Below are 13,916 nucleotides of genomic sequence, written 5' to 3'. Positions count from 1 at the left end.
CAGCAAAGTTTTGTGTGAATAAATTATGTGTACTGTTCTAGGGTGAATATCACACTCCCAGTTTAATAGTCAGTGCAAGTCCCCATAGAAAATAATTCATTTTCTCATTTCCATAATAAAAGTAACTATATTCCCATGCCACGGTGCATTCAATTCAGAAAGTTATCCACATTTATTCATCATTTAACATATAAGGTTAGTGTGAAGGAAAAAGTATTATACTGAGAAGCTGGAGCCAAATCCTTATCTGGCATGCATCGCTGCGGCTTTGTACAAAGCCCTGGCCCTAAAGAAATTTGCATCAACAATGCAAAATAGCCATAAGGAAAACAACTTTTACGTGATTTAAACAGCGAGTGCCTTATGCAGTATTCAAAAGTACCTATACTAGTACATTAAGCATCAAGAATCCCATCTTAGGATCCATGGAAAGCATATGCTAAGATCCAAAGAACTAATTTAGGTGGGATTTTAATGTCTTCGCTTCTAAAACTTTAAACAGCAGAAACCTCACGGGACCAACACAAACTAATTCTGAAAGCAGTTTGTCAAAAGCCATCTTGTGCCTGGCCACAGGGAGGCTGCTCTCTTAAGAAAAACAAATCAAATGTCCCTGCAGCATACATAGTCAAATGGGTCCCGGATAAAAACAACAAAACTCAACACAGTCATCTTATATTCAGGGTAATAATGTCGCTTATATAACTAGTCAAGATATGATATTATAAACTTTTAATTCATTTATTCAATACTGGCAGCCAGTGCCGGACTAACGTATAAGCTAAACAAGCTATAGCTTAGGGCCCCACTCTCTTGGGGGCCGCCCCAAAAAAATTAAAGGAAAAAAACGTGGATGTACATTTCCAAAATATATGATAAAAACAAATAAAATAAAACTTACATACAGCAACAGTGTATATACATATCCCTACCTTGTTTTAGTGGCCCATAAATAATATTTATTCCATCAATTTTTGCCATCCATAATTTAGCTTAACAAAGTAACCCTAGGATTTGGGGACTGCAGTGATGTATGCTATTAATTCTATTTTAATTACCTTCATGATTAGATAGCTAATGATTTATAATTAGATTGTGGGAGATATGAACTGAATCAGAGTTTGTGGCACATCTCTGATGAATTCATTAAAATTGATTTATTGAGTAGCATTCTCTGAGGCTTGATGAGGCAGGGTTTATTTCAGCAAAGTTCTCACTAAGGTCAATGGGAGGTCCAATAGCAGTCCTAGTAAGGAGAATTGCTAGCACTAAATTGTACCAACGGATCTGTGGTGTAGGGACGAGAATTGGCAGCCATTTAACAAACAGGATCCTAAAATATGCTTGGCTACAAAGCACAGCTGGATTTCTGAGCCATCTATATGCTCAACTGTCCAACCATTTTGGGAGAGCTAGCGTAACAAATTTAAGAACAACAAACAAGACTAGGAGGGAGGTTGAAAGCAGATTCACAGAGCCAGATTTTAAACCACTGGGCAGATCAATTGTATGCATGGGCTTGTCCACTGGGGATATTAACAGCTGCCCACAATGATAGTTGCCAGGGATGTGCATTAGATTCGGACAAATCCCACAGAAAAGCAGGGAGCATTGGAAGGATTTGTGGATTGTCAAAGGTGAAGCGGTATGATATGGGAACTGTTTTCATGAAAAAGGTTATTGAATAAAGAATTGATTGCAGCATATAGCTGTGTGTTTAGTCTCTGGCATTCTGCTCTATAAGAGCCTCCTATTTTAAATAGTTAATGGGGCTGATCTCTTTTTAAATTTTTTTATTTAATTTTATTAACATATAAAACACAATACACATACACAACACACTACCTTATCTTCATAACATAAAACATACCTACAATCCTCTATATAATACCTACCTATACTATACATATCAACATACCTACACACCTACCTCACACGGACACCCACCAAGTGACTTGACTTCCAGCCGTTCTTGTTACGCTACTTTATTTTTCCAACTAGCTTAAATGCATTTCATTATTTCTTAATCTCTTCTTCTATCTTGACTTTACTCTCCTTTCACTCTAATCATTTTCTGGATTCTCACAATATCTGTCAGAAATTCTACTTTTTCCACATAAATTTTGATGTATTCCTTAAAGATAGCCCACTCCTCATTCACTTTTTGTACCATATCTCCTCTTATCCTCCCTGTTAGTTTGGCAATATGGAAGTATTCCATCATTTTTGATGACCAGTCTGTTTTAGTTGGGACGCTGCTGCTTTTCTAATTTTTGGCAATCAATAAGCTTGCCGCCGTAGTTGTTTACATAAATATTGGTCTGACCGTTCTTTTTATTTCCTCTGACATGATACCTAAGAGAAAGGATTCTGGGTTTTTTCCCCAAATGAAAATCTAAACATCTTTTTCAATTTGTTCTATTTTCCCAGAATCCCACTTTAATGGGACTGATCTCATCCAGCAGTTAACTGGTTTAAGGCAGAAATTGTGCATAGCAGAGGTTGCCTGATGCTGAATTAGAACACCGATCCATCCAGCTCAGTGCTGACTGGCAGTGACTCCCCAAAGTTTTAGACTGGTGCCTCTCTCAGTCCTATTTGGAGATGCTTAGAATTGAACCCGGGACCTTCTGCATGCAGAACGTATGTCTCTGAACACCAGCTGCTGGAAATCAGAGGCGGTGTGCGCGCCATTGTGCTTAGGGTCTGCTTGTGGGCTCCCCACGGACATGTGTGGCTGGGCATGGTGAGAATGGCATAATAGACTAGATGGGTCTTTTGCACGATTCATCAAAAGGCTGAATCATTTGGTTCTTACCATCTTAAAATTGGTCCTCTACCCCTGACCTAATGCCCTTCTCCTATAGCTTAAGGGGCAAAGACCAGACCACTTGGTGTTATGTACTGAAGTTCTCACCCTGGGCCAGCAGGGGGATACTGTAGATAGTTATGCAAATAAGGGATCAAAAGTGATGCTCAGTGATTGGATAGTTTTAGAAAATTGTTACAGTTACATTGTACTGGAGCTCTATATAAGCAGGCTGACTGAAACCTTCAGTTCAGTTCTGTCCTGGCCTGTGAATAAACAAGAGCTGTTTGAAGAATCACTGTGTCGTCTGATATATTCACCCACAACCTAACACTTGGCACACACAGCTCTGCCCTCCAATGACTCGCAGCTACTCCCAGCAGCATCTACCGCCTGAAGCAACTACTTCATCCTAGTAATAGTAGAGCTGGCCCTGCCATCATGGAAGGCAAGATGCTGTTTCAACTTGCAAAATTACTGGTGCCAATGCTGAGGATGTTTGTATTCTCCCTTTCAAGGGTGAAAGGGAGGGTGAAAGGATCAATTTCTGAAAGAACAGTCTATGGAAAACTGTGCATCACACCATCACTCTATATATTTAGGTGCACTTTATGTGACCACCAAGTTATTTCCCATCTGGCAGAAAGCTAGTTTCAGCAAGCAGTAGCCTTTTTTAATTGAAGAAATATTCTCTATCCATGGAGATCGAGTGTGCAAAGCTGCAGAATCACTTGACAACTTTGTGGAACACTGTAACATTCCTGTCTCAGTAATTTACACCTATTTAAATAATCACAGCTTTGGCTAGCTAGAGAGGAGAAATGTTACACTTCGGGAAAATTCTGAGCATGTTTTGTTCTGGCAAAAGGAACTCTACATTCACTAAAACATGTCATAATTAAAATATCCTGTTACCATGGGGGAAATTATTGTTAAACCCTACCTTTTCTATCTGAGCGCAGGAATGAGGTTTGGCTTCAGACCCATAAGCTCCCCCAAGTGAAAAGCTGACAGACCAACAATCTGTCGGGCAGGCAGGTGCTTGTGGATGCTCACAGTAGAACTACATATATGCATTTCTGTATCCAGGATCCTTCCCTACTACCCAATATGGAATCAAATGAAAACTTTATGTAAATTGAACGGAGCTAGCTATTCTGGTTTTAAGAGCTTGATCTTTTCCATTTGTATTCCTTTCTCAACCTTATCCCAGGGGCTTTGAGTGGCTCACACATTTTACAATTACAATTTCCATTTGGGGGAGAGAAAAGAAAAAAAAAATGCAAAGCAGAGAAGCTGCCAGTTGGGATGGATCTCTTGCTATCATGGAAGGATAAGACTCTCTAACAGCCACTGGTCATCTGGTTAGTGGGTGACATTTAGTAACACCCATTAGCTTTTTAATTAATATTCAGCGTTGATGACAAATAACACAAATGGGTTTAAAAAAATTGTGACTTTTTAGAAACATTTTTAATAAACATTTTGAAATAAAAGGTCAAACTTGGGGACAATTTTTGGTAGGCAGGCATCTAATAAAATTAGGGGTTTTAATTCAGGGGGGCTGCAAGCAAGAGAAAAGGTGTTATTTCTGCCTGCACTATATAAAGCCAAATGCTTCTGCCAGATTCTTGTACTCTTCTCTCTTCCTTACCATAATGCATCCTCTCCAACCGTAATACAGTTAGGAGAGCACATGCTTGGCATGCAGAAGGCCTTGGGTTCAGCTGCTAGTCCTTCCGGGTAGGAAGGATCAGGTGAAAGGTGATGGGAAAGACTTTTGCCTAAAATACTGGAGATCCCCTGATAGATAACTGCCAAAGTTGTTGAGCTTTCTTAAGGATTTTACCGGAGGGCATATACTGCCCCGGGGGCCAGATTAAATCGACCGACGGGCTGGATTAGGCCCCCAAAATGGATTTTGGACATGCCTGGCCTAGATGGACAAACAAAATGGTAACCTGGAATAAGGCAGTTTTCTACTAAAAAGGAGTAATGGCCCCATCGGGGAAGGAAAGATGTGGCATGACAGAATGAAAACCAAGTCTATGAAATGAAGCAGAGCCAATCTTCCAGGTTTGGACAAGAGAAGGTCTCCAGCTAACAAACGAGTTATACTTGCTGAATATTTAGTAACGTGTACAAAACTGTAGATGAATGAAGTTTTCCAACTCTACTCATAAGAGTACTTCTTTACCTTTATTGTCTTTTTGTGAATTGTTTTGTCTTCCCAACAAAGCCCTGGTAAAAATAAAAGGAAGGGAGAAAAAGAAGAAAACCAATCTGCGTTTTTGAGTTTCATCGTATTTATGACCCAAGCTACAATCTGCACCTGAATTACTTCTTCAAATTATGTTGCTTAGTGATGGTCAACTGCCTGGCCAATACACAAGAATACAATTGGCATCCAACAAGTGATTATATGCATGTATGGGTGAGAGCTGTGTCAGATTGAAAGGGACAACAAGAGATTCTTATTGCAAGGGACTGGTGAAGGAAATACGAAAGGAGAAAAGGCCAACAGACCTGTGGGGGCTTCAAGAAAAAGAAAAAGCAGACTTGGATTCCTGGGCAAGGGAAGGCAAAGTGACTTCTGGAAGAGTGGGTGGTGGCAACAAATCTATTCTGTCCAGGAGTGACAGACACCATAAATACACCTCTGTACATCGTCAAAGATTTGTTGAGTATTTTCTTCAGAGCATTCTTACTGCTTTAAAGGCAAACCACTGTTTGGTTTAAATTGGGGTTTACCTTTGGCTATCTGACCTGCTGTACCCCCAAAAAATCAAGTGAATGTAGACATGCAAAGTTGCCTTATTCTGTGTCAGAGCATAGGCCTCTCAAGCTCAGCATTGTCTACAGTGTGGTGTAGTGGTTAAGAGCGGTAGTCTCGTAATCTGGGGAACCAGGTTCGCGTCTCCGCTCCTCCACATGCAGCTGCTGGGTGACCTTGGGCCAGTCACACTTCTTTGAAGTCTCTCAGCCCCTCTCACCTCACAGAGTGTTTGTTGTGGGGAACGAAGGGAAAGGAGAATGTTAGCCACTTTGAGACTCCTTCGGGTAGTGATAAAGCGGGATATCAAATCCAAACTCTTCTTCCTCTACACTGACTGGCAGCAGTCTCCAAAGTTTCAGACCAGTGCCTTTCCCTGTCCTGCCTGGGATCATCTGCACGCAAACAGATAGTCTCCCACTGAGGTACAGTCATGGCCGTCTTTACCTGGGGGTGCAAGGGGTGGGGGGCACCCGGGCGCTGAATTCTGGGGGGCGCCCGGCACCTGCCACTGAAGCCGCCTAAGCTCTTAACTATCTACCTGTTATGAAATAATAATTTTGATCAAGCTGACATTCAAAGCTGTCTGCCACTGCCGTCTCCACCCTGGCTACTTTCTCCTCCCCGGAGTCCCACCTTGCATGGAGAGGCATTGCTCTCTTGCCCGCCGTTGGCGTGGCTGCTGCATCCCTCTTCTCCTTCCTCCTCCTGGGGAGATTTTAAAAGCACCTGGATGTGAAGCTGTGCACTTTGTGGAGCTCGGGTGCCCAGTTCTTGAGGGGCAACGGCAGCGAGACTCAGAAGAGCAGGTCACCGCCATCACCATGGCCTCATCTGCAACCGCAGAGAAGTATATCCTGGCTATAGACGTGGGCAGCACTAAATTTGGGGGCGTTGGGCGGATCTTTGCACAAAGGCAGCACATATGCTAAAGATGGCTCTGGCTACAGTCTTTCCTATTGAAGCTCTAGGCTTAAGGGATCAACTGCAAGAGTAGCAGTAGGCATGGCCAGTCACTCATGTGCACGGCCTTTCCTGTAACATGAAGCTGGGAACCAAGGAAGGCAAGCGTGTTTTTTTTGCACAATGCACTGTAGACTGCTTATCTCAGGTCGCACTTGTTATTCAGTAGTCACAGAGCATGTCAAATCCGTAGGCCGGCGTTGATAACATTTCATTTAGCCTCGCACTTATTCAGATAACGACACCATATACTAAAGGGTTAAACATTATGGGCTTTATTCACAGTTGGGCTCAGCTATACGAGCTGAGGAAATGGCTTCGCTTTTCTGAGTGAAACTGAAATGATATTGCACGCCACTCACATATATTCAGAGCTGCTGTAAGATCCAAATGCCCCGAAAATTGTATTTCTCAGGGTCCCTGGCGCCTCAGTCATGGTTGAAGCAGCATACCAAGTATCAGCTCGATAATGGAGGAACCCTTCTCTGGCTGCAGTCGCTATGTGCTCCTGACTTCTGAATGGTGAGACATTCCAGGGGCAACAGGTCCTGATTTCCTTAGGAGGAGATAAGATCACTGGAGACTTATGGCATGCTTGCACTATTTGATTTATTCAAAGGTGAGCACAGGTGGAAGACAGCAGCAGGGCACTTCTATCAGCAGATCCTCTACCCCACATCAGATTTCCAGAGGGGACACACTGCAACCCAAGATGCTTCCAGACTTCAGTAACTCCCTGCTTCTTCTCTGCGTTTTTATGTGTCCCTTCCCCAGCACTGTTTCCTTCCTCCCACCTCCTTCACTGACACAAGCAAAAACACAATAATATTAACAATAATAATGCAAAATCACAGTGGCACACTTAAAAAACATTTTAAGAGCCTGGGATCCCTTCCTGCACCAGCCTCCCTCTTATCAAGGTACATCACAATAATACAATACTTTCCACAGTTTCCCACTTACTGATCACATTCCCCTGGAACATCTCCATCAGTCGCTGGCATAAGAAAGGGAACAGTATGGGAGGTGATGATATATTTTTAGCTGCATCGCAACTGAGCAGCTGGAAGGAGATTTTGCTCCATGGGAACACGAACATGTTAAGTTTAGGAAACTCTAGTCCTGATTTCACAGAGGCTTCCTAAGCCAAACATGCTCCAGAGGAGCTATCAGCATCTGCAGACATTTATTGTTCCTGCACATTCCTTATATTTCAGGTCCTAACACTTGTGAACATATTCTTCTCTCTCTCTCTCTCTCTCTCTCTCTCTCTCTCTCTCTCTCTCTCAGCTGTCAGGAGGCAAGTGCTCCCAAATGAGACATTAATTTGTGTGTACCCAAACAGACAGTATAGTCAGTGGAAATAAAATGAATCATTGCAGCGCAGAACCACAGAAGAACATTTTGGCGGCTGCTCTTGTTTTGCTTTACCTTATTCAAGTTTTTATAAAGAACGGGGGAGGGGACAACTCTCATCTTTCCTAAGCCGAGCATCTTTGTTGTTGTTGTTGTTAAGATAGCAAGAAAATAGGCTATCGGGACTTCCTTTTTGTTAAGTTGTGGGTGAACATATCAGACGACACAGCGATTCTTCAAACAGCTCTTGTTTATTCACAGGCCAGAACAGAACTGAGCTGAAGGGTTCAGTCAGCCTGCTTATATAGAGCTCCACTAGAACGCAACAGTAACCACTTTCTGTAACTATCCAATCACTGAAGGTCACTTTCAATCCCTTATTTGCATATGTGGACCTGAGTGAAAACTATCTACAGTATCCCCCTGCTGGCCCAGGGTGAAAACTTCAGTACATAACACTTTTCTAACCATTCTCCACCCACCCATAAAGCAGAAGCTATAGGCTAACAGGGTTCATATTCCAGATATTTTCCTCAAAGCCCCACAAATGTTGCAATTGTGATTTTGGGAGACCTGTGCATTGTGCCTTTTCCTCCCAATGCTGTGGATGCTGTGCTTTTACTGGTGGCTGTGCACTATCAGGTCAGTTTGGGTGGGGAGGTGGACCGGAAGAGGAAGAGGAGGAACAAGCAATGGATGGCAATTGCACAGGAGTAATAATCATCATGCCCTCAAGAGTTGCTGCTTCATGCCTTCGTCGGTCAAATTCTGAGGTGTAGGGGTGTGTGTGTGTGTGTGTGTGTGTGTGTGTGTGTGTACCTCTCCACTGGCCAACTGCAGAATGAGCAACTTGTGCTTCTACTTGTTACAGACCAGCAGTTGCTAGCAAATCTTACCCCCTTGCAACAGGTAAGGCAACAGCAGACTGAGCCAAGTGCGACTGAACCTGCATCCTAGAGACCCAGTGAGTTTGATGAAACACCCTCACATACCTAGAACAAGCAGTGGATCAAAGAGGTGAGGTGAGCTGCACAACTGATTTGCATGTCTCCTCTAAGTATAGTGGGATCAGTCAAAAATGTCAACAAAACCAAACATTTAACTTGTGGGGCTCTTTGATTTTGGAAAGAAAGCAGGAAGGGGGGGGGCGAGAGAAGTCCTTTCTGACCCCCAATAAGCACGGCTTGCTTAGGCATCCGTTTGGAATTCCTCCTATAGCAGCAGTTATAAATTAAACCCACCCTGCTATAAATTCACCCTGCAGAATGAGAGGCCACAGACAAAATACACTGTAAAAACCTCTGAAATACACTAAATCAATTTTTACAAGGGTGCAGCCACATCAGAAAACTAATTTTAATGTGGAATATCCAAGTCAGGCCAGACAACACAGCTTGCCAATGAATAACATGCTCTCCAGTTTACCCAATTTATTTACAGGCAACTACATTGTGTATCATCCTTGATAAACACGTTCAGCTGTGGTCTGAATTATGTATGGTCTAAGTCCTTTGAGTACTTGATGTGACAGTGTCACGCTGTGGCACATAAATGAAAACCCCTGGACTTTACCTTAAGGCCCTATTTTTTAGGTAAGCCTCGGTATAAAAACTGCAGTGCTGGTGGCACACCAAGAAACATTTTCCAGAATCTTTCTGTTCCAATATGTGTTCGCAGCTGGAAATTCACCAGCACCTGTGGCCATCAGTCACATTCTGTTCCTTGTTAACATCTGCACCACAGAAGGCTGAAGGCCAATGAACTGAACCCTTATAAGGAACAGATAGCCTGACTTTTAAATAGGGGTTTCTTGACCATGTACTTTTGAACACCCCTCCTTGAATATTTGTGAGCAGGATTGGGGTAAGCCATTATCTGGCAGGAAAAGGTGATCCAGAGAATTAGGTAAGTGCCCACTGTCCCCCTGCGCCTGGGTTAAGTTTCTTTGTCTTGGAGGGAGCAGAAGACACTTCTGAAGGGTCCTTGAGGCTTGATAAGCATTTGCTTGGAAGACATGCAACGCACTGACTCATTTAGGTGTGAACAGGAGGACAGTTGCCCATCCCAACTACAAAGCACCATAGAAGGTAGGTATGCAAAAAGTAAATTTAAAAACTGTAGTAACAATATGCTGTTCATTCCTTTCACATAAACCAAGAGAGAGGTTAGAGACAAATGCATTTTTGTGGAAAAGTTGCCATTGATATTTCTTGCCATGAATGCCTTAGGATTTGAAATGAATAATATGCACTTCCCTCTTTCCCCAAAGTAAACTGGTTTGAGATGGATGCACCAACGAAGGGCTCATTCAAATACAACACTAAACTATTTAAAAAGCCTTGAACTCTCCTCCCTCTCCCATGTTCCAGTTCTCTTGATCCTGCTGTTAAATTACACTGAAAGAAAACAGGCTATTAACTGCGTAACGTGAAGTCCATAGCAGCTGCATGGCAGTCAGAAACACTTCATTTCTTAACCCGAATCCTATTAAATTAACAGTTATTCAAATTTTTGCAAAATGTTCCACAAAGCAGTAGTTAGGGAATATAATAGTGCTGAATGGATTTCCATAGAAACCGACTCTTTTACCTTATGCCTAGTGGAAACCCTACATCAGTTTTATTGAAAGCCAGTAAAGATCAAAACAGAGAAGCTGTGGCAGGCAGTTGCTTTTGAAGGGCTTGAAGGGTTGGGGTTCCACACTAGGCTTTCTTGCATGGCAAGAAGGTCACTCCAAATTCAATGCTCAGCACAGAGATGCGTTTTCCAAAGAAAAGGAGTGGTTTCCAAAGGCCACCATGCAGCGGTTGCCATGCACAGTTGCTTGAAAGGAATCTGAAATAATACACAGCTAAGGGTGTGATAAAAATAATCTCTTATTTCTTCCCATGGCCAACTTTTCTAAACAACAGGCTGTCACATCCTGTGCAACAACTGAACAGAAAACAGTGTTGTAATCCTGTGCTTCTCAAAAGGTAAGAAATCCAGTAATAATAATAATAACAATTTTATTATTTATACCCCGCCCATCTGGCTGGGTTTCCCCAGGCACTCTGGGCAGCTTACGGTACATATAAAAACATCAAACATTAAAAACTTCCCAATACAGGGCTGCTTTCAGATGTCTTCTAAACGTTGTGTACCAATTACCGCATCAATACCAATTACCACATCAGCAGTGGGCACAATCAGCATCACCACAATGTTTGTGACAGAGCCATTCATTGATCCAAACCTGTACTTCAGAGTCAGAAGCTAGCTAGTCTGTCCTAGAGACGGGAAGGATAATTCTAGAAGGAAGTACGGGAGTCTTTTTGTGGGCTACATATAAGGGAGGAATCAAAACAATAAACTCTATTAAGCATATTCTGCATCCAGGTTCTAATTTCTAAAAATCCCAGGCCCTCAAATTTCTCCTCTGAATATCCCCTTGAAATAGGTGTTCCAGAGGGATATAAGAGATTAACTGTCTTGCACTAGCTCCCTTCAATCCAAATGGGATTTCCTAGTTGCTAGGTCCTAGCGGACTGTTGCAGCAGTTTGAACTTGAGCCAAGTTACATAAACATTCAGTCCTCAAAACCTTCTGTCCATGCAGCAACACAGCTCTCCAGAGATTAGACCAACCTGATGTTATCTACAGCCCACCTGCCTGCTTCCAAGCATTTTGGGGGTCAACAGATATCAGCAAGTTCCCGGAGAGCAGCAAGTGTTGATCTGTAGCATCAAAAAAGATGAGCAGTGACATAACACCTTCAGCAGCCAACTTGCACCTAAAGGCCTTTCCAGATAATAGGTTTTTCAATTTTGAAAAACAAAAGTCTTTTCTCCAGGCAGCGTTTTTTGATAACAGGGAAAACAGCATATTCCCAACACTTGAACTGCAATGTTTTGCCACTGGGAAAATGTGATTTGCTCCTATCCATTCTATAGCATCTGTTGTAATTGTGACTGTATGGTATGCAGCTTGCCTGAATCTCATGGGCCCATGGTGGTTATGACATCACTGGTGCCCCACCTGCCCATTTTGAGCCACTGAAGAGTAATGGGGGGGGACATATTTACAGGCTTAGTGCTCATCTATCCCTCTAAAATGACACTTATGGAAGATAAGGCTACCAATGGCTTCTCATTGTGATGCATATGTACAATCTCCACTATAAAAAAACCAGTATGCCTCTAAATACCACTTGCTGGGCAGCACAAGTAGGGAGGGTGTTGTTGTGGACTTTGGGCTTTCAAATTCCAGCAGCGCCCTGTGCAATGCCAAAATTCAGCAGACCACAACCACCTCTCAACTTCCATTGTTCGTCATTGTTGCGGTGTACCTCGCAGTGTCCTCTTGACTCAGTGCCCAGTGAGAACTGGTTGCCCTCCCCTAAATCTCCCTCCAGTGTCCTGCTTGCCTGCTTTCACACAGGGATCTGGCTGGCCACTGTGAGAACAGGATCCTGGACTGTGGCGGGCCTTTGGTCTGTTCCAGGAGGCCTTGTCGTATGTCCTTATGTTCACTCCATAAAGCAGCTTTCCACAACACGGTAGCATAACAAGCTCAGTGTAGCACTTTAAACTCTGCAATAGTTAAAACATCTTACCTTGGGATAGGTCATATCACCATAGGAACAAAGCACAAGTCCTTCACTTGATCCTCTAAACCACTTAGCCCTTGCTTGCCTTTCAAGCTTTTGTTCCGTTTTGCACTGAAGTACAACTTTAGAAATCAGCACACTTGGCCCCTTGCTTCCCCAGGTTCCTTCTGGGGTTCAACCTTGAACCAATTGATATTTGCTTAGAACCTTTTCTCTCTGTCCTCCCAAGACTTTGCTTCTGTTTTTCAAATGAAGACAGCATAAAAGGATGCTTACTTGCATAGTGGCACAGCTAGAAAATATATACACGCAGCTAAGAGACAATACTTTCAGTTTTCTGTTAGGATCAATTATCTTACATTCATGTTTCACCCTCCCTTCTTCATATATTTATGTCAGCCTGTCAGTCAGATTTTTATTGTTTGTAGCCAATGTATATATTTATACTGTCATCAGAAGGAATGAAGTTTCAGTATTACAGTGGCCTCGTGTTTTAAAGAATCATCCTTATGAGAGCTCATTATTTATATTATGTATAAATGTGCATACCACTCATATCAATAAAATGGTCAGGAATGATGGGAGAGTTGTCTAAAAAAACATATGGAGGGCACCATGTGTGTTACCCCTGCTGGAGGGTCTGGAGTTCCACACATGGTGTAACCAATGACTTAATTTGTCTGCCCACAGATCACTTGAATCTATTATGATTTTCTCCTCACAACACAGAGGCAACAAAATGGTATTGAAAATACTGATGGCTTGTATATTATCATCTCCTGAGCATGCCTTTTCACAAATAAATCTTTACTGCTATATTTTCAAGTATCTCATATGTCTTTATCTTCATTACCCTCCTTGTGGTCAATCCACTGACATGGGCATCCATGGGGAAAGGGCAGTCTGCCCTCGCCCAATGAACCATAATACTCAAGATTCCCAGTTTTCATTTAAAATGTTGAACTTTGATATAAGTATAAGAAAGTCTGATTACTCCCTTCACCCCCCATTTCTGCTTCTCTTTCCAATTTCATGTTGTTAGGGAAGGAAAAACTTGAATCTGCAATTTTCTAGCTTGTGCTGCAGCATATTCACAGTCAATTAATCCATTCCCCATATTATATACTCCTAATACTTCGGGATAGATCTGAATTTCACTTGTGAGTAGTCCAGTGGAGATATTAACTGAAAAGACAGCAGGCTACCTGACCTTACCACCTGCGTTGAGCATTTCATTGTTTCATGAAGAAGAATAAGCAAAGTCTCAGAACTTTAAGAAAGGGTTTTAACATTTTTCAATACTATTTTGAGACTTTACTTCTTTTGCTTCGTATCAGTTCCCCCTGCCAAGTGCACCAGCAGCATTAAACACCTGGCTAGACAGGTCAATAAGACTCCCAAACAATCTGACACTTCACTTTTGCAAG

At 42.4% G+C, this 13,916-nt stretch overlaps 1 protein-coding gene across 6 annotated transcripts in view; it reads right to left on the bottom strand.

Annotated features, from left to right (window-relative positions):
* Positions 1 to 13,916, bottom strand: part of CALCR (calcitonin receptor) — a 145,633-nt gene that overhangs the window by 109,350 nt on the left and 22,367 nt on the right. Inside the window, exons 1-2 of one of the 6 annotated variants that reach the window (XM_083578755.1) lie at positions 7,509 to 7,554; positions 6,908 to 7,101 (exon numbers count right to left, since the gene is read on the bottom strand). The exons of 4 other annotated variants lie outside the window; for them this stretch is intronic. The gene's annotated coding sequence lies outside the window, so the exon portion shown is untranslated. Of the gene's footprint in view, positions 1 to 6,907; positions 7,102 to 7,508; positions 7,555 to 13,916 lie in introns of those variants that run through there. One more of the 6 variants, XM_083578757.1, reaches the window with a different exon arrangement.

The sequence above is a fragment of the Podarcis filfolensis genome (assembly GCF_964270895.1).
Source record: "Podarcis filfolensis genome assembly, chromosome: 12".
Classification (NCBI taxonomy): Eukaryota; Metazoa; Chordata; class Lepidosauria; order Squamata; family Lacertidae; genus Podarcis; species Podarcis filfolensis.
The sequence above is the reverse complement of the archived record's forward strand: the minus strand, read 5'-3'. Positions and strand labels throughout refer to the sequence as shown.